This window comes from Equus caballus, chromosome X, assembly GCF_041296265.1.
Source record: "Equus caballus isolate H_3958 breed thoroughbred chromosome X, TB-T2T, whole genome shotgun sequence".
In the NCBI taxonomy this organism is placed as follows: Eukaryota; Metazoa; Chordata; class Mammalia; order Perissodactyla; family Equidae; genus Equus; species Equus caballus.
This window is the reverse complement of record NC_091715.1, coordinates 97893119-97913418: the sequence shown is the minus strand read 5'-3', so window position 1 is coordinate 97913418 and position 20300 is coordinate 97893119.

The following is a 20300-nucleotide window of genomic DNA, read 5'->3' as shown; positions in this document are numbered from 1 at the left end:
GGGAGGATGATCAGTGTAAATCCATTCCTACACCAGCAAACATAGCTCAAAGTACACATCTTATTGACAGTCCAGAAGCATTTCTTTATACACAAAGCATCATGTTATTATTTGAGTAAACAGAAATATAGGAAGCCTACAGAAAAACACGACATCACAAACACGAAAAAACAGAAGGATTTTGCAAGCTTAGGAAATTTTTAGTGTTTTTATAAAATATAATTGGAATTGTTTTGTACAAGTGAGATTACAGCAGGCATAGAGAAGATTGATGGGGTGAAAGTGAAGGCTGTAATTTAGCTCTTGTCATCTTTCAAATGTGTTTGTATAGTGAATGTGAGAGATTTGGTTTCTAGCAATATTGTTTAAAATGAGAATGTATGGGCTTTTATCTAGATTGTGGGAGCACTGTTAGTAACAAAGGTGCAGCCTAAACAAAAGAAGACAAGAGTGCCCCTGAAGCCCCTGTCACATTCCACCAACTTGTGGTTACGGAGCCCTGTGTACTGGTTCCATCACATCATCCTGTGTGCATGTGTAATTAGAAGAGATATTTCGAATTTGTGTATCACGTAAGCAGTGAACTTGCCTTGATCCTCTCAACATCCCCTCTCACTCTCTCTTCCTTGCCCTTCACTCCATGACATGTACACTTTGAACCTACACACACACACGTGTTCATGCACCATCAAAACTGGAGATAGTGTTCCAGGCTGAGTTGTAAGTATGCATTCCAAATCTGAACAATAATGATCTCCTAATCCCTGAGAGTTATCATTCGTTGGGGAAAAAAAAAGAGCATGAATTATCTGTTACCATAATAATGATGCATAATAAGCCATTTCGAAACTCAATAGCTTAAACTAATAACCACAGCATATTGCTCATAAGTCAGTGTGTTGCCTGGGATGTTCTTCTTGTATTGGCTGAGTTTGACAGAGCTCACTCATGGATAGGCAGGTCAGCTGGGCAACTTTGCTGATCTTGACCCTCTCATAACTGAGACCTCATCTGGGGCCTCTGGGCTGAAAGGGCTCTGCTCCAAATATTCTCATGTCCTCCAGCAGGACAGCCTAAGTTTTACGATCCTAGTCTAAAGTTAGGCTGGGATTCTAAAGAAGAGGCAGGGGTTCTAAAAAAAAAAAGAAAGTAGAAGTGTTTGGGGTCTCTTGAGGCCTAGATTCAGAAGAGGTCCATCATCTGCTACATTCTATTGGCCAAATAAAGTAAGAGGATTAGTCTAGATTTAAGGAGCGGGATAATAGGCTCTTAACTATTGATGAGAGGAGCTGTAAGATCACATTGCTAAGGGCATAGATACCAAGAGAAGCAGAGAATTAGGCTATTTTTGCAGTCAGTGTACCACAAGAATATTCTAATAAAAGAAGATCCCAAAGATTTGTGTCACTCAGAATTGGAATTCTCCAGTTTACACAAGGTCTGAACACCAATGAAGCAGGCTTTCAAATCAAGGACCAGGGCATATCTGCCCCCAGATGTCTGCATGACTTCCCATCTCAAATCATTTACTTTCTGCCTAAACTCATCTCTTCAGAGAGGCCGTCCCTAACCACCTTCCATCATAGCTAGAATTATAGACCCTCTTCATGCTCTACCCCTTTACCCTGCTTAATTTTCCTTCCTGGCACTCATCGCTACCTGACATAGAATTTATTTGCTTTTTAACCTGTATCTCCCAACTAGAATGTAAGCTCCTCGAGCCCAGGAATTTTGTCCATCTTGTCCACTGCTGTAACCCCAGTATTAGAACACTCTGGCAGAGCAGATGCTCGATAAGTGTTTGTTGAATGACTGTCTTAATAGACCAGGAGTATTGAGGTGCCACAGGCATGGCCTCAAGATCCAGGCATAAAAACCACACAGCCTATTGGTAACAGTTTCTAGTTCTGACTTGGGAACTGGCATACAGTCGAGCTATATCTCTGTTTCTGACTTCTCTTCATCTCATCTACTGATTCTCTTGTGATCTGTTTTGACCCTAAACCATTATGTCATCCCAATGCATTCTATTTTGACTCCTGTCCACAGCTAAGCCCTTAGTCTTTTTTAACTGTAAATCTATATGGTTCCCAGTTTGTCTCTTTAACAATGTTTCTTGCTTTAGGAAGATGTTATGGAATGGTGAAAAGACTGCTTTGTGAGCATAAGGACCTGGGTTCAAAGTTCATTTCTGCTTTGATTGTGACTTTGGAGAACTTACTTACACTATTGAGATTCATTTTTCTTACGCCTGTAAGATGATTGGTAATACCTACTATACCTAAGATCCTAGTGGTCCCCTTATTGGAAACTCTGGTCCACAGAAGTGGACTGCCAATAGCCATGTTTGTACTAGATGACCCTTCCCAATTATATTTGATTGGCTCAAGTCAAGCCCAGATTAAACCAATAGACTTCTCTTCCTATCCACCCCCATCCTTAGAATTGGAAATGAGGTTTATGAACTTTGGATCTGTAAACTGTTATCTTCTGTCATGGAGATTGAGTAACAGAGCTATTCTAAAGAAGGAGAAAGATAAAGGCAGGCCCTTAGAAAACAATCAGAGGCACGAAATCAGGGAAAGTGCCCTTGGTTTCCCAACAACTTCCAATTTTCTCATTGCAATTCTTTTCCAAGGCTTTTCTATTCATGCCTTTGGGGGTTATGAAATGTTCCTGGTTCCAAGCAATGAATATCCCTTTTCTTTGTTAATCTAGTGAAAGTTCATTTCAGTTATTTGCCACCAAAAAATCCAAACCAACGTACCTACTCTTTGAATTATTGCAAAGATTAAAATAGATAAGGCCTGAACAATGCCCAGCAAGCTGTACATTAATTATTATTATTTAATTATACTAGAACTATGCTTGTCCCTAACCCTAGTCTATCTATTGCTTCTACTTGTGTCCTCAATGACCCTGCTCACTGCAAACTTAGCTGAGACCAGGCAGGTTGTCGTACTGAACTGTATCTAGGTTTGTTTAATAATGGATGTGTACATATATGCCTTGTGGAATTATATCTATATATACCTTGATCCATGCACTTTGAAAGGAGATGCACTTACTTTCTTTTCGAGCAGACACACCTCAGAGATAGATCGCATCTGTTCTCACATCCCGGAGATCTTGCTCATATCTTCATAGCAGCCAAAATGGTTGCAACTCCAGCTCTGTCATTTGCCAGCTATGTGGACAAGGGTAAAACACTTGACCCATCTTCCCTCTGTTTCTTCTTTCGTGACATGGGTTTAACAATAGTGCCCACTAAATTGTCGTGAGCCTTCGATGACTTAACACGTGAAAAATACTTTAGAACAGCTGTTTGATATTGAACTAGTTTGCTCCCAGAATACTTTGAGTCCTCCTCAGGCAACAGATATGCATCAACAGACAACACACCCTCTTTCAAGTACACTTCATTATTTGTTCATAGGATTAACTAAAATCCAGATATGGACACACCCATTCTGAATATTCCTGTTATTTATATCCTTCTGGATATAAATACCTATGTAAATATTCTATTCTGTTGCACAGCCTGATAAATTAGATTTGTGTATAGAATATTCTTACAGGAAAATAGCTCCCCTTAACTCTACCATAAATTTGTTAAGGACAGGAGCTGTATCTAAGTTATTTGCTTCCTCACAGCTGTTTTTAACTATGTTTTATATTTGATTCACAATATTTTCTCACTGCTCACTTATCTTAATTAAAATATATATATTATTTTGAGATATTACATAATTTAGATTTCATTATCATTGTTACTGTGGTGTCTTACATCTGTAGCAAAAGTGAAAGAAAAGGCTTTGTGATATGTTGATTTATTTGGATTATTTTTTGTTTATTTGGAGTGTGCTTATATTTTGTAAATACCACCTCAGAGATTTTTTCCAGCTTTCTATGTTTATTGCGGTATTCTTTTAATAGGACTCAGTCTTATTGTATGTAATTAAAACTGCAGCATTAGAAACAAAATTCCCTAGAAGTTAAACCAGAGGGGCAAGGAAATGTACCCCATGGGGCTTCTAGTCCGTTAAATACAGATTTTCTTAGAAAATATAATCTATAGTTGTATAGCTGTCCCAACTAAACATTTTCTTTTAAAACTACAATTTTTTAAAGCTAAAATCTGTTGGCCCAGGGTCAGGCCTCACAATAGTTTATAGCTTTTTGTTCTAAAGGGATCTCCAGTGAATTTAGTTATTAGATCCCTACAGATATGGCCTAATAATATGTTGATTAAGTGTTTCTGCCCTGGTAAAAGTGGTCGGTACTTTAAAGACCATTTTCTCTGTTGAACCGTTTGGTAAATTCTTTAAGCAGTGGAAAAGGCCACCTCTTTCTATTTCTGCTCTCCTGCTGAAATTGTGACCGTGTTTAAAGAGATTTTTGCACATGGTAACTAATTTACAAAAAAAAGCCCTCATATACTAGTTCCAAAATTTTGGATTTATATATAGATTTGTTCTATTCAAAGTTTATTTTTGTATTGTCTTAAGAATAATGGTTTACATTGCTATACATTATTCTTTCCTCTTAATTGTTATAAACCTCACTAGCATTTTAGATAATTTTGAAGTAATTGTTATTACATGATAGACAAAAGAGAGATCTTTCATATTCAAGCAATAACCCTAATTAGTGTTTAGTTGGATTCCAACCTATTCACCCAGAATTGTTCATACTCAGTACTCATACTGAGCCCAGGTGTTCAGGGCTATATTTTTTTCAACTATCTGGCATTTAAATACCATAAATATACAATAATGTTACCTGATATATTATCCCAAATAAATATCACTGCAACAATTTTCTAATGTAGTCTAGACTTCTACTCTCATTTATGTGTGTTTTTCCCAAGGATTTTAATTTAACGATTTGATCTCTATGCTCTAGGCATAACAAGAAAGTGATTCAAAAGAGTTACTTGGATGTACAGAGTAATTAAATAAGACGTACCTGTGTGCTAATTATTTTGAAAAGTTCATTTCCCTCTTGTGTGGCCATATTTCTGAAAGACTAGACATGTCTTCTGGTATAAAATATTTCATATAATATAGAGGAGAAATACAGAGAGGATGGTGTCAAGACAGTGGGGTAGGCAGACTCTGAACTTACCTCCTCTCATGGACGCAACAAATTTACACTACTCTTGGAACAATTAGCCTTGAGAGAGAACTGAAAAGTGGATAAAAAGAACTCCCACAAAAGGGACAGTGCTGACTGAGTTGGAAGAGGCAGAAATTTCTTTCTAGAGAGAAAAAAGCAACCTCCTAACCATGGCACTTCATGACCAGGCAGGAGCAATCTTAAAGTACGAAGTTTGCCCTGGAGGAGTGGGGGATCAGAGCGGGGGAGCGTTACCACAATAAGCAGCTTTTGGACTCAGCACAACCAAGATGAATGTCATAATATCTGGCTTTGCTGGCTATTAACAACAACGAGGAATACGCCCAGAAAAGTTATAGGATATAAGGGGAAATAAAGTGTTTTCTTAAAGGGCCTATGCACAAATTCACCCATTTCGGAAAGCAACCTGAAATCACCAGACAGAAAGGTGCATAGTCCTTTGGTGAAAGGAAACTCACTTGGCTTTGGCATATCTTGGTGAGAGGTGAGACCTCCCCAGGGGCTAAGACATTGGTGGCAGCCATTATTGTGACCCAGTACAGGAGTGCTGACATGGGTGTTGGCAGATGCCACTGGAGTTCTTTCCGTGGCCTGTTAGTGCAGGGGTCTGCCCCACACACTAGAGCACCGATTTAATACAGTTCAGCCAGGGCAGACAGCCAACCCTAGGGACTGGTCTGACCCAACAGGAAGCCCTCGGGCAACTTGTGGGCCTGCACAGGCTGGGTGCCTGGATCCTCTGCAGCCTCGTGAGTGGGTCTGCTTCTGTGGGGCAGGACGTGCATGGGGGACAGGCCAGCATTGGCAAAGTATGTGGGGCCTCTGCAGCAGAGTGACTAAATCTGCTTCAGTGAGTTGGGGCATGTGCACAGGGAAAGACTGTATTGATTGGATGTGTGGCCCTGTGGGGGGTGGGGCTTGTTAGCTGCAGCAGACTTGTACTTTTCAAACAGCCACATAGGACATCAGCCCCACCTTCCAAAGTCTGACACAATTGGGTGTTCCCATGCCTGAGGATGGCCCATTCAGCTGCAATCTTGACAGAGTTGACAACAGCCTTGCAGGCCAGAGGCCTACAGCAATTGTAAGCCCCTGAGCCTAGCAACCAGCCACATTGAAGCCCTACTCACTTAACATAAAAACTGCAAAAGGAATGTGCTATTAGACCTTGGCACCAACTGTAGTGGGGCCCCCCAACCCCAATAAAGTGACCAAAAGGACCACAGCAGCCACATGCAGCTGAACATGACAACCAGATGGCTAGGGGGACAGTCTAGCCTCCCCAGACACCTACAAGAAGAGCAACCCTGCCACAACAGAAAGACACATTAGCATACACAGAGGACACTTGTGGAACATTTGGAACTGTTGACAAGAGGGAAGCATACTACTGGGCCTCATAAGGCATCTCTTACACAAGGCCACCTCTACAAGATCTGAAGACATAGCTGACCTACCTAATACATAGATATATGCAGAGAGAAAGAGGCAAAATGAGGAGACAAAGGAATATTTTCAAAGGGAAAAGGACAAAAGCCCAGGAAAAGAGCTAAATGAAAGAAAGATAAACAATCTACCTGACAAAGGGTACAAACTAATAGTCATAAGGATGCTCACTGCTCTTGAAGAGAAGAAGGGATGAACTCAGTGAGAAATTCAACAGAGAATTGGAAATTATAAAAAAGAATCAGTCAGAAATGAAGAATACAATACTAGAAATGAAAAATTTACTAGAGGGGCTCAATAGCAGAGTAGATGCAGAAGAATGGATCAGTGAGCTTGACAAATATTAGAGGAAATCACCCAAGTTGAAAAGATAAGAGAAAAAAACTAAAAAGAATGAGAACAGTCAAAGGAACCTCTGGGACAACATGAAATGCACTAACATCCATATTATATGTGTCCCAGAAGGAGAAGAGAGATACAAAGGGGCAGAGAACCTATTTGAAGAAATAATAGCTAAAATCTTTGCTAACCTAAGGAAGGAAACAGACATCCAAATACAGGAAGCACAGACAACAAACAACATAAACCCAAAGAGGCCCACACCAAGATGGGTTATAATTAAAATGTCAAAGATAAAGAGAGAATCCTAAAGGCTGGAAGAGAAAGGCAACAAGTGATATAAGTGATATACAAAGGAAAGCCCATAAGGTTATCAACTGACTTCTCAGCAGAAACCTTACAGCATAAGGGGGAGTGGCACAATATATTTAAAGAACTGAAAGGAAAAAACCTATGGCCAAGAATACTCTAGCCAGAAAGCTTATCATTCAGAATCAAAGGAGAACTAAAGAGTTTCCCAGATAAGCAAAGACTAAAGGAGTTTATCACCAAGAAATTAGTTTTACAAGAAATGCTAAAGGGACTTATTCAAGTGGAAAAGAGAAAACCACAAATAGGAATAAGAAAATTATCAAAATAAATAAATAAATAAAATCACTGGTAAAGGCAAATATACAGTAAAGGTAGCAGATCAACCACCTATGAAGCTAATATGATGGTCAAAAGAAAAAAATATGTAAATGATCTATTTCCATGCTAAGAGGGTAACAGATACAGATGCACAAAAAAAGAGAGTTTAGATATGAGATCAAAAACATAAAATGTGGGAGGAAGGAAGCAAAAGAGTAGAGCTTTTAGCAAGTGGTCAAACTAAAGAGAGCATCAACTTAGTATAGATTGCTATATGCACAGGTTATTATATATGAACCTCATAGTAATCACAAAGCAGAAACCTCTAATAAATACACAAAAAATAAAGAGAAAGGAACGCAAACATAATACTAAAGAAAGCCATCACCACAAGGGTAGAAACCAAGAGAAGAAGAAAAGGATCAGAGAAGAACTACTAAAACACCGAGAAAAACAGTAACAAAATGGCAATAAGTGCATACTTATCAATAGCTACTTTAAACGTCAATGGACTAAATGTTCCAATCAAAAGGCATATGATGGCCAACTGGATTAAAAAAATGACCCATACGTATGCTGCCTACAAGAGACACACTTCAGACCTAAAGATACTCACAAACTGAAAGTGAAGGGATAGAAAAAGATACTCTATACAAATGGCAATGAAAAGAATACTGGGGTAGCAATACTTATCTCAGACAAAATAGACTTTAAAACAAAAACTGTAACAAGAGACAAAGAAGGGCACTACATAATGATAAAGGGAACAATCCAACAAGAGGATATAACACCTGGAAATATCTGTGCCTCCAACATAGGAGCACATAAATATATAAAGCAATTATTAGCAGATATAAGAGGAGTAATAGACAGTAAGACAATAATGGTAGGGGACTTTAACAGTCCACTTACACCACTGGATAGATCATCCAAACAGAAGATCAATAAGGAAACGTTGGGCTTAAAAGACACATTAGACCAGATGGACTTAGTAGATATATAGAGAACATTCCATCCAAAAACTGTAGAATACATATTCTTTTCAAATGCACATGGAACATTCTCCAGGCTAGATCACACATTAGGCCACAAAACAAGTCTCAATAAATTTAAGAAAACTGAACTAATACCAAGCATCTTTTCTGACCACAGTGGTATGAAAGTAGACCTCAAATACAGGAAGAAAATCGGAAAAACCATAAATATGTGGAGATTAAGCAAAATGCTACTGAACAATGATTGGATCAATGATGAAATTAAAAGAGAAATCAAAAACTACCTATAGATACATTAAAATGAAAATACAGCATGCCAAAATTTATGAGATAGAGCAAAAGTGGTTCTAAGCGGGAAATTTATAGCAATACAGGCCTATCTCAACAAATAAGAAAAATCTCAAACAATCTAACGGTGCACCTAAAGGAACTGGAAAAAGAAGAACAAACAAAGCCCAAAATCAGTAGAAGGAAAGAAATAGTAAAAATCAAAGCAGAAATAAATGAAATAAAGAGTAAAAAAACAAGAGAAAAAACATCAATGAAACTAAGAGCTGGTTCTTTAAAAATATGGAGAAAATTGACAGCCTTTTAGTTAGACTTACCAAGAAAAAAAGAGAGAAGGTCCAAATAAAATCTGAAATGAAGGAGAAGAAATTACAAAGGACACCTCAGAAATACAAAAGATGATAAGAGAATACTACAAAAAGCTATACACCAACAAATTGGATAAGCTAGTAGAAATGGATAAATTCTTAGAGTCATACAACCTTCCAAAACTGAATCAAAAAGAAAGAGAGAATTTGAATAGACTAATCACCAGTAAGGAGATAAAAACCGTAATCCAAAACTTCCCAAAAAGTGAAAGTCGCGGACCAGACGGAATCCCTGGTGAATTCTACCAAACATTCAAAGAAGATTTAATATTTATCCTTCTCAAACTCTTCCAAAAAACTGAAGAGGAGGGGAAGCTTCCTAACTTATTCTACGAGGCCAATCTTACCCTGATACCAAAATCAGACAAGGACAACACAAAAAATGAAAATTACAGGAGAATATCACTGATGAACATCGATGCAAAAATCCTCAACAAAATACTAGCAAATCAAGTACAACAATACATTAAAAAGATCATACACTATGATCAAGTGGGATTTATTCCAGGGATTGTTCAACATCCACAAATCTATCAACATGATACATCACATTAACAAAATGAAGACTAAAAATCACATGATCATCTCAGTAGATGCAGAGAAAACATTTGACAAGATACAGCATTCATTTATGATAAAAACTCTGAATAACATGGGTATAGAAGGAAAATATCTCAACATAATAAAGGCAATATATGACAAACCTACGGCTAATATCATTCTCAATGGAGGAAAAGTGAAAGCTATCCCTCTAAGAACAGAAACCAGACAAGGATGCCCACTTTCACACTCTTATTTAACATAGTATTGGAGAAGTATCAGAAGTCTTAGCCAGAGCAATCAGGCAAGAAAAAGAAACAAAGTACAGTATTTGATTTTCTCCCTCTGACTTATTTCACTTAGCATAATAGTCTCAAGGTCTATCCATGTTGTCACAAATGGGCAGATTTCATCATTTTTTATGGCTGAGTAGTATTCCATCGTGTATATATACCACATCTTCTTTATTCATCTTGGAATTTATTCTTAGGAAATAATTATGAATGTGTAACAAGCTTTACACAAGAATCTGTTGCAATATTCTTTACAAAAGTAAAATCTTAGAAATGTTGGAATGCTATATAACTTGTCAATAATGATTCTCTCTGGTAGCTGGGATTTGGATTAAATTTCATTTTCTTCCTTTTTCTTTTTGTACCTTATTAACATTCTAGGGAGAATATTTATTATTTTATAAACAGAAATGGAAATTTTCACTCGAATTCATGCTGTGGTAGCTTTCCTGCTCTTGATTCCTGGTTGAAATACCCTTGGCATAAGACAATTTAATAGGTCAATGTCCTGATTCCTAATTTCTAATTCACAATGATGTGGTGTGTGTGTGACCTTGCCTAAATCCTACAAAATCCCTGAGCTTCATTGTCTTTTCAATAAAATTGACTTAGTTACATGCCTATATGCAAGCACCTAAACCATATCTTAAGGTCCCTTCTAGTTGTAAGATCTTAGACCATATGAAATTATGAAAAAAATCACAATTTAAGAAGGTGAGAAACAGGTTGTTAATATTAATATGACACTGATAGCATGAGATTAAATCCCTATTCATCATTTAAAGAAACATTTTTTTGTCAGACCCAGAGCTTGATTTACCGTGAAGTTAATTTACACTGGGATGGGTTCTAATGTATTCACATGGATATATGTATATGTAAATTTGAACACATAAGATTAACTACCGTCTATTATGATCACTATCTATTTCCATTCCAACTTTGCTTTACATGTCTCCTTCTGTCAGGTGGTACTGGCGTGGCTGTGCATTTGGAGGATATAACCGAGGGAAAGTTAAATTAAGGATATGCCATTTTAATTGCAATGTGGAAAGACAATTTGAAATGTTTCAACAAATCACATGAGAAATTATAGACTCTTGATTTAGACCATTGTAAAGGATACCTTCTTTCATCATCTTTTTTTTGTTTGTTTTATAAAGATTTTTTTTTTTTAAGATTTTATTTTTCCTTTTTCTCCCCAAAGCCCCCTGGTACATAGTTGTATATTTTTAGTTGTGGGTCCTTCTAGTTGTGGCATGTGGGATACTGGCTCAGCATGGCTTGATGAGTGGTGCCATGTCCGTGCCCAGGATCCAAACCGGCAAAACCCTGGGCCGTCAAAGCAGAGCGCGGGAACTTAATCACTCGGCCACACTGCTGGCCTGGTCTTTCATCATCTTAAAAATTATTTATTAAAGAAAATTCAAATAAAAAACAATAAAATAGAGAGATGACATAACAGAAATTATTTTGATATCTTGAAATTAATTATAAAAAACTTCAAATCAAACCAAAGCAATAATTCATTAAGCAGAAGGGATAGTCATTGAATAGAGGTAATAAATAGACTCTTAAATTTTTTGAGAATTCAGTTAAAAAGGAATGAATCATAATCACGTTGGAAAATACTTAAATTTCCTACTGATTTGACATGAATTGCTAACATTAGTAAAAGTACTGAAAATCTCAAAATCAGAAAAACAAGGACATTGGTGACAAACTGGACAATGAGTGCTGTCAATTCTAAGATTACTTCAGAGTTGTCACTACACAGGAAAACTTAAAACGCCCTTGAAATCTTACATCTCACATATAGAAAATACTTGATAGAGGTTTCCCAAAGTTGACTATATTCTAAAATTGATATGGCATTGCCAATAATGGGTTATAAAACTGAAAGGAACTTTTCTAAATTATCAAAAATTAAAAACATGGCTTAATCATATTATGACGAAGACTGATTAATCGTATTCTCTCTATAAAATATTGGAAAATCATTTTCATATCTGTAGGAGATCACTGATTATGCAGCCAATAAACACAGGGAAAAGTATTATGTAAGTTTGTAAGACGGATACTTAATAAATACGTTCTGCTTCCTTTATCTGAGTTTTGTTGTGTTTACGGTATTCTACAGATTTTTTAAATGTGTAATTTATTTCAAGTTATTTTATCATTCTGAGTAAATATGTGCTTAATTGACATTTTTTTTTTTTTTTGAGGAAGATCAGCCCTGAGCTAACATCTGCTGCCAATCCTCCTCTTTTTGCTGAGGAAGACTGGCTCTGAGCTAACATCCATGCCCATCTTCCTTTACTTGATATGTGGGATGCCTACCACAGCGTGGCTTGCCAAGCAGTGCCATGTCTGCACCCAGGATCCGAACCAGTGAACCCTGGCCCGCCAAAGCAGACTGTGTGCACTTAACCGCTGTGCCACTGGGCCATCCCCATTAATTGACATAATTAATTGCAATTGATACTCTGTTTCTTAAAGGTGATCCCCCAAATTATTTAAGCTACAGGTCTCACAAAACCTGGATCTGCCCATCATCATACGATTTTATTTTCTGTCATTAATTTTTCAGATTGACATAGAAAAGTGTGGAAAATCTAAGTTCAGATTGTTGACTGAGACATTTTAAAAGAAAATACGAAACTAAAAAGAAGAATCACCTACTAAATTAGTGGTTTCCCCATTCAGTATTGAGAAATCTCTAAAGAATAGCAAAGACAAATTGTTGGAGTTGTTGATGGCTTTTGCACCTAAAATACCCGAAAAATAATTAATAAAATAAGTGCTTTATTGTTTATGTTTTCCATTTTAGGATGACCAAGGCTGCTCATTGTGCAAAGTTGTTTCATGTTGGAGACTTTATTTTGCAATGAATTGCATATAAAATCATAAGTATGAATGCTAAGAAATGCCCTGGTAACTGAGGTAGAGGAGATTTTGCTGCACATTAATAAAAGCATCATTTCTCACTGTTCATTCAAATGAATTGAACATTGTAACTTTGGAACGTGCGTTGGGATTTAGTTCAAGCAGTTGTATTCTTTGTGACATATGATTTTCCTCATCAGGGCACTTTGGTTTCTTTTATATGTGTGTTCTCAACCCACTACTTTAAATATTACAAATTCCATTTTTCCAAAAGTAATTACTGCATCTTGAAAAATAGAAAACTGATTCTTATGTGTATTCCAAGTCTTCCTTATAGAAGAAAAGCTGAAGGTTTGACAATTAAAGTGTCTGAGATCCTGTTCAAGAGTGCTAGAGCAAGAGAAATATGAAGGAAAAGTGCCTTGGAAAATACCCTGGATTAGCGTTTTGGTTTTCAGTTAAATTCTTTTATTAAGGCTTAACTCTATGCATTTGTGCAACCTTTTTCTTCTCGTTATCTGCCACATTAAAAAAGGTCACTCTTGTAAGAGTGATGGCTTTGATACAAATTCTTGGTTCTAAGGAGGGTGAACATTTCACTTCTGTGATAAGTACATATCTTTGCTTACAGTGTCACTCTTCATTCGTATATTTAATAAATTTTGAAAATAACAACTACTGTATGTGGGCCCACCTCTAACACACGCGGGGCCTGGAGCTAGAGTATAAATAAGGTCCACATACCATATGTGTAAATATTTACAATTTATAAATCCATCTAACAAAGATATCATCATAATGACAAAATTTTAAATGTATAAAACTATAATTTTTAAATGACTGAAAGTGGGCAAAATATCAAAGCTGACCTTATTTATCATTATTCTGATCTTGGGTCAGCAATGTTTGGATTAGTAATACATACACAATACATAAATTATATCTTATTCTACAAAGTTTATTTTTCGTACGTTTACTTCAATATAATCACTATTTTGTAATTAATTTTTCAGATAATTTATTGGCTATTGACACTCATAATCTAGAGAATTAAAAAATAAACTGTTGTATTCAAAGTGTGCAACCTTGAAAACATTTCATCAAAATCTGAAGTGCATAACATAGAAAAATAGATTTTTTTCCACATGTAATTGCAATAAACTATTTTTCACCTAAAATATTCAAAAAATTTATTATATTGAAATGACCATGCAAATTATATTTAATGAATAGTACAATTTTAAATCAAATCTATATGAATAAAACTGAAATTTTATCACTTTTGCAAATGTAAGTAAATTTTATTACACATCTTTGTAAGTAAAACTATTCACAATTCTACCACTCAATATGAATCAATATCCCATTTAACATGTTATATCTATGCCTCCATAATTACAAATTTAAGAATTACATGAATTATTTATTATTGCAAGATATTCCTCAGCCGCCATGCGTGACTGTCATGCTAATACATGAGTATTTTCAAAGCTATAAATTTGACCATGCACAGAAGCAATAAAATGGACACTCAGAACTACTGGGAATTTACACTTCATTTTACAATAATTCTATTATATTTATGATATCCGAGAGCAAGGATTGTATTTACTTTTTATTGAGTTTATTCAAACAGGAACAACATCAACATCCTAAGATGCTGGACACAGGCGAAAGATTCGAAAAGACATTTCTCTTAAAAGGAAATATGGAGGGCAAACAGCAATATGGAGACTTGTTCTTTTGATTAATGAGACAAGTAGTAATCATTATAATAAAAGGAGTGTTATTCTACTCCTATTAAATGAGAAAAATATTTTAACTATTTTTTAAAAGCCTGATAATAGGAGACAATGTAGAGAAACGAATATTCACGCTTTTCTGGTGGTGAGGTAAATTAGGCCAATTATTCTGGATGGCAATTTGAAATTTAATCAACATATCAAGAGACATGAAATTGCTCATATCCTTTCTTCCAATAATCTCATCTCAAAGAATTGCTCTCAGAAATCTATTCAAAAAAGAAGAAAAACACCCCTATATACAAAGATGTATATATCTTTGTATTAGAAATTTAGAGACAACATTAATGATTCCACATAGGGGAAGGATTAAGTAGAATATGCTATATCAAATGTGCAAAACATCTATTAAAAATGGTAAATAAAAAACTGTAGCAAATGAAAAAAAATGTTTTCTAAGTGAAGAAACATCACAAAATTGAAGGCAAAGTATGCTTAAATGACACAAGATATTCATACATATGGCTAAAGCCTTGCCAGGGAACAGAGACTTAAAAATAGCTGTAAGAATATGTGCAATTTTTTTCTTTTCTAACTTTCTTGACAATGTAAGTAATTTCGTTTTAACTTGCATTTGTACCCAGTTTACACACCATTGCCTATCATTTCAATATACCTAGTACCAACCCGGAAAACATCATGCTACCCAATCTTCTCTTAGTAACTATCTGGCAAAAGTCCCAACCTTGGATAAAACCAAATATACAGTATCTCACAGCTATACACAGGCAGCTGATTGTTGCCAGAGGAAGCAATAAGACAAAGGTTTTGGTAAGACTCTAAATTAATGATCATCAACCTCAAGTTGGCCTCCAACCACGCTGGCCATTTTGATGATGTGTTTTTTCTCCGTTGGCGTTCCCAAACCCTACAGTGATTATTTCTAAATTAGCTCATTGACCTCAAATATCTGACCTTTCCTCCTTCTCACTCACTTTCTGCAGATTATTTCTCAGGGAAAATACAAGCCATCTAATAGAAATTCTCTCAATTTCCATACATCAAGTTTAAAAATCTACCTGAATCTAAGATACAGCACAGCATAAGGGTTAACAGAAGCACAGAAGCCAGGCTCCCGAAGGCTAGCACTATTGCTTACTAGCTGTGTGACTTGGAGAAAGTTATTTAACCTCTAATTCTATCTCCTCACCAGTAAGATAGGGATAATAATAGTTCTATATAGGATTGTTACAACAATGCAAGAATTTAGCCTTGTGAGTATATTAGAATTATATCTGGCATATAATAAGAATTCAATAAATATTAACTAGTATCTGAGCACATTCTTTTCACATTTTATTTTTATTACAATGCATAAACAACCATCTACTTTGAACTGTGATTGAATTCCATCACCTCAAAGCTGCTCAGGAACACTACCCAGTGGAATTTCTTTTTTATTATCATATTTTCAAGCACTTCTTCAGTAAAGACTCTTTTCCCTCACTATTTAAATATACTTAGTCATCTTCCCTTCAGAACTAATTTTCTCAAAATAATTGTCTGTACCAGTCATTCGAAAACTTGGGCATATATCAGAATCAACTGGAGGGTTTTTTAAAACAGATTTCTGGGCCCACCCCCAGAGTTTCTTATTCACTCAGTCAGATGGGGCAAGAGAATTTGCATTTCTAACAAGATTCCAGGTGGTGTGTCTGCTACTGATCCAGAGACCACATTTTGAGAACTTCCGGTCTGTACACTCACCACCCACATACTCTTACCTCTCACGGATTTCATTTCAGCATATCTTTAGGACTGGTCTATATAAATCAGCAATGACTTCCGGGTTACCTTTTGGATACCTATTTTGCAACAATTATCACCAACTCTTCTTTTTTTGTCCTAGAGAAAATGTTCTGTCAATTTTCACCCTACACTTTGTTGGATATGATTAAAAACAAAATAACCATAAACCCAAGTGATGTTGACATCAAAAACACATAAATAGCACCAACTGTCCAGGGCTCCAGATAAACCAAAACAATTAGAATAGAGAAAAATCACATAAAAAATTATGGCGTTCTCAGTGATTTGAATCATACTCATAGAGTTGGAATCAAAATTCTTCTTTTTTTTTTTGAGAAAGATTAGCCCTGAGCTAACATCTGTTGCCAATCCTCCTCTTTTTGCTGAGGAAGGCTGGCACTGAGCTAACATCCATGCCCATCTTTCTCTACTTTATATGTGGAATGCCTGCTACAGCATGGCTTGCCAAGCAATGCCATGTCCGCACCCGGGATCCAAACCTGAGAACCCTGGGCTGTGGAAGCAGAACGTGGGCACTTAACCACTGCACCACCGGGCTGGCCCCCAAATTATTACCACTTTTTTAAAAAGAAGTCAGAGTATAAGTGTTTTCAATATCCTCTGTCAGCTTTGATAGCTTATTTTTTTGAGAAATATTCCATTTCATGCAGTGTTAAAGGTAGCCACATAAAGTTGCTCTAATAACCTCTCATTATCTTGAAATGTCTGCAGAATCTATAATGACGTCCTGTTCTCCCTTTTATTTTCTTGTGTAGGCTTTCTAGAGATTTATCATTTCTATTCATGTGTTTAAAAAAACCAATATTTGACTTTACTGATTTTTCCCTATTTTATGTTGGCTTTCTGATTCATTGATTTCTACTTTTACCTTTCTTCTACCTTCCTTAGGGTTGATTTTTTTTCTATCTTAAGATAGAAGCCTAAATAACTTATTATTTTATCTTCTCTTTTTCTAATATATGCACTTTGGGTAATGAATTTCTCTGTAAGCACTTGATTTAGCTGCATCACCCAAGTTTTGTTTTGTCATAATATTATTATTTCTTCTAAAATATTTTATAACTTCTATTTTGATTTCCTCTTTCAATCATGGATTATTTAGAAATGGATTGCCTAATTTCCCAAGGGTGGAATTTTGTATAATTATTGCTTTCTTATTGAGTTTTAACTTAATTCGATTATGGTCAAAAAGCAAAATCCGAGTGATTTGATATTTTGAAATGTATTAAGATTTTCTTTATGGACCAGTCTATGGTGTATGTTAAATATTTCATATGCACTTGAAAATAAACTGAATTGTGTCATTATTGGGCACAGTGTTCTACATGTCAATTGGTCAACTTTATTAATTGTATAGTTCAAATCTCTATATCACTATCATTTTTTTGTCTGCTGTTTTATTATCTTTTGAAAGAAATGTGATAAAAACTGCTAACATGATTGTGGATTTTCTATATTTCTTTTTATATGCGTTAATTTTTGCTTTATATACTTTGAGGCTACAGTGTTAGGTATATAAAGATTTAGAGTTATAACATTTTCCTGTTGGACTGACGTCTTTACCATTGAGAATGCCACTCCATGCAGGGATGGTTCAACATCCACAAATCAATCTGTGTGATACACCATATTAATAAAATGAAGAATAAAAATCACATGATCATCTTAATAGATGCAGAGAAAGCATTTGACAAGATCCAATATCTATTTATGATAAAACTCTTAATAAAATAGATATAGAAGGAAAATATCTCAACATAATAAAGGCCATATATCACAAACCCACAGCCAACATCATACTCAATGGTGAAAAACTGACAGCTGTTCCTAGAAGAACAGGAACAAGACAAAGATGCCCACTCTTACCACTCTTATTCAACATAGTCCTGGAAGTTTTAGCCAGAGCAGTTAGGCAAGGAAAAGAAATAAAAAGGATCCAAACTGGAAAAGAAGAAGTAAAACTGTCATGTATGACATGATTTTAAACATAGAAAATCCTAAAGAATCTACCAAAAGATTATTAGAAAAAAACAATTAATACAGTAAAGTTTCAGGGTACAAAATCAACATACAAAAATCAGTTGCAAGCCAGCTCTGATGGCCTAGTGGTTAAAGTTTGGCACTCTTACTGCTTCAGTAGCCCAGGTTTGCTTCCTGGTCGTGGAACCACATCACCTGTTTGTCAGTTGCCATGCTGTGGTGGCAGCTTACAAAGAAGAATTAGAAGGACTTACAATAGGATATACAACCATATGCTGGGGATTTGAGGAGGAAAAAAAAAGAGGAAGATTAGCAACAAACGTTAGCTCACAGCTAATCTTTCCCCACCAAAAAAAGAAAAAGATCAGTTACATTTCTATACACTAATAACAAACTAGCAAAAACAGAAGTTCTAGAATAAAATCTCATTTATAACAGCAACAAAAAGAATAAAATACCCAGGAATAAGTTTAACCAAGGAGGTGAAAGACCTATATGATGAAAACCAGGAGACATTATTGAAAGAAATTGAAGAAGACATAAAGAAATGGAAAGATATTCCATGCTAATGGATTGGAAGAACAAACATAGTTAAAAGGTCCATATTACCTAAAACAATCTACAGATTCAGTGCAATCCCTATCAGAATCCCAATGACATTATTTATGGAAATAGAAAGAAGAATCCTAGAATCTGTATGGAACAACAAAAGACCCCAAACAGCCAAAACAATCCTGAGAAAAAAAGAACAAAGTTGTGATACCACATTCCATGAATTCAAAATATACTGCAATGCTATAGTAATCAAAATAGCATGGTACTGGCAATAAAAAGACACAAAGATCATTGGAACAGAATTGAGAGCACAGAAATAAAGTCACACATCTATGGACAGCTGATCTTTGACAAAGGAGCCAAGAATATACAGTAGAGAAAAGAAAATCTCTTCAGTAAATACTGTTGGGAAAACTGCGCAACCACACACAAAAGAATGAAAGTAGACCGTTATCTTGCACCATACACAAAAATTAGCTCAAAATGGGTTAAAGATTTGAATTTAAGATCTGAAACCATAAAACTCCTAGAAGAAAATATAGGCACCACGCTCTTTGACATTCGTCTTAGCAGTACCTTTTCAAATACTATGTCTACTTAGGCAAGAGAATCAAAAGAAAAAATAAATAAATGGGACTACATCAGACTAAAAAGCTTCTGCACAGTAAAGGAAACCATGACCAAAATGAAAAGACAACCCAGCAACTGGGAGAAAATATTTGCAAACCATACATCTGACAAAAGGTTAATTTCCAAAATATACAAAGAACTCATACAATTCAACAAAAAAATGAACAGCCCAACCAAAAAATGGACAGAGCATCTGAACAGACATTTTTCCAAAGAAGATATACAGGTAGCTAACAGGCACATGAAAAGATGTTCAACACCACTAATTATTAGGGAAATACTAATCAAAACTACAATGAGATATCACCTTACACCCGTCAGAATGGCTATAATTAACAAGACAAGAAATAATAGTGTTGGAGAGGGTGCAGAGAAAAGGGAATCCTCATTCACTGCTGGTGGGAATGCAAACTGGTGCAGCCACTATGGAAAACAGTATGGAGATTTCTGAAAACATTACAAATAGAAATACCATATGATCCAGCTATCCCACTACTGGGTATTTATCCAAAGAACATGAAATCAATGATTCGAAAAGGTTTATGCTCCCGTATGTTCATTACAACATTATTCACAATAGCTAAGATGTGGAAGCAGCCCATGAATGTATGAATGGATACAGAAGATGTGGTATATATA